Genomic DNA, 2,391 nt, shown 5'->3' with positions numbered 1-2,391 from the left:
CCATGGAGGAACTTTTCATGGGGGAAGGGACATAGCTAGGAAGGGGGTGCCACATTTCCCAGCATTATTTAAAAAAACGATCAGAAATTAAATAAAGAAAAAAAAGTTTTTCAACTGAAAGTAAGGAGCAACATCAAAACTTAAAACGAGCAGAAATTATTACGTATATCATTGGGTTCGCCTCCTAGTAAATACATTGCTCTTTAAGCCAAAGATTTTTTAGTACTTTCATAAGAGCTATTTATTCTAATTAACGGCTTTTGTGATTAAGTGGTCATTCTCAAAGAATTGGAACAAAATTCGAACTTTAGCGTAAAGAGCGAGATATTGAATAGGGGACGAACCCCTTAATACACCTATTAAAAATATACAAATATAGAATTTTGTTACGTAAGTTAATTCGTAAGTTATGTATATTTACTACTAATAAAAACTATCAAACAGCTCGTGGTAACGAACTGTAAGTAAGGAGCGACCCGGCTCAATGGTAGCCGAAACTCTAGAAAACGGTATTTTGATACAAATAGATACACCAAAAGAATCAGATTTTAATGCTGATTTCAAATATATAAGTTTCATCAGTTTAGTCTTACCCATCAAAAGTTGAAAATATTTGGCTGATTTTCAAAAAAAGAGGGAAAGACCCCCTAAAAGTTATAGAACCTTAATGAAAATCATACCATCATATTCGGCGTATCAGAGAACCCTATTGTAGAGGTTTCAAGCTCCTATCTACAAAAATGTGGAATTTTACATTTTTTGCCAGAAGAAAGATCACGGGTGCGTGTTTATTTGTTTTTTTTTGTTGTTGTTTTTTTTTCCCCAGGGGTGACCGTATTGACCAAGTTGTCCTAGAATTTCTTGGGAGGGCTCATTGGAATGGAAATTAAAATTTCTACTGCCCTTTTTAAGTGACCAAAAAAATGGAGGGCAACTAGGTCCCCTCCCACGCTGATTTTTTTCCCAAAGTCACCCGATTAAAATTTGGATATAGCCATTTTGTTCAGCATGTTCGAAAATATTATAAGTATGTGTTTTAGGATTACTTAATCCCCCAACGTTCCCGACGGGAGGGCTGAAAGTTATGAACTTTACCCAATATTAACATATAGTATTGGTTATTGGGAAGTATACAGACGTTTTCAGGGGGAGTTTTCCTGGAAGGGGGGATGGGTGGGTCGGTCGGGGTTTATGTGGGAGGATCTTTCCATGAAGGAAGTTTTCATGGGGGAAGGGACATTGCTATGAAGGGAACGCCGGACTTCCCAGCATTATTTAAAAAAAGATCAGAAATTAAATGTAAGAAACAAGTTTTTCAACTGCAACAGCAGCAACATCAAAAATTTAAACGAACCGAAGATATTACATATATGATTGGGTTCAGCCCCTAGTCAATACCTCGCTCTTTAAGCTAAAGATGTTTTATTACTTTCATAAGAGCTATTTATTCCAATTAACGGCCTTTGTGATTAAGCGGTGATTTTTAAAGAATTGGAACAAAATTCGAACTTTCGCTTAAAGAGCAAAGTATTAACTAGGGGACGAACCCCCTAATATACGTATTAAAATTATATGAATATAGAAATTCGTTACGTAAGTTAATTCGTAAGTTACGTATATTTATTACTAATAAAAACGTTCGTAAATAAAATTAAACAGGTTTCGAGAAAGCCATTTAACCAAATAAAAGTAAATTAATATGTAAATTTTGTTTTAATTATTCATGTACTGTGAGCCAAGATCAAAACCTGCATTTTTTCAAAAACGTTCAAAAAATAAATAAAAAAAACAAGCTTTTTTTAACTGAAAGTAAGGAGCGACATTAAAACTTAAAACGAACAGAAATTATTCCGTATATGAAAGAGGCTGTCCCCTCCTCAACGCCTCACTCTTTACGCTAAAGTTTGGGTTTCTCACAACTCTATTTTTTTAAACAATGAAAAACTTTAGCGTAAAGAGCGAGGTGTTGAGGAGGGGACAGCCTCTTTCATATACGGAATAATTTCTGTTTGTTTTAAGTTTTAATGTCGCTCCTTACTTTCAGTTAAAATTTTTTTTTATTTAATCGTAAATAAAATTAAACAACTTTCGAGAAAGCCATTTAACCAAATAAAAGTAAAATTAATTTGCAAATTTTGTTTTAATTATTCATGTACGGTGAGCCAAAATCAAAACCTGCATTAATTCAAAAACGTTCAAAAGTTAAATAAAATAAAAACAAGTTTTTTTTTTAACTGAAAGTAAGGAGCAACATTAAAACTCAAAACTAATAGAAATTATTCCTTATATGAAAGAGGCTGTCTCCTCCTCAATGCCTCCTTCTTTACGCTAAGGCTAGACTCTTTGTCAGAAACGCTATTTTTTAAAACAATAAAAAACTATAACGTAAAG

The sequence above is a fragment of the Artemia sp. Qi Xiang Cuo genome, chromosome 19 (genome assembly GCF_049724085.1).
Source record: "Artemia sp. Qi Xiang Cuo chromosome 19, ASM4972408v1, whole genome shotgun sequence".
In the NCBI taxonomy this organism is placed as follows: domain Eukaryota; kingdom Metazoa; phylum Arthropoda; class Branchiopoda; order Anostraca; family Artemiidae; genus Artemia; species Artemia sp. Qi Xiang Cuo.
The sequence above is the reverse complement of the archived record's forward strand: the minus strand, read 5'-3'. Positions refer to the sequence as shown.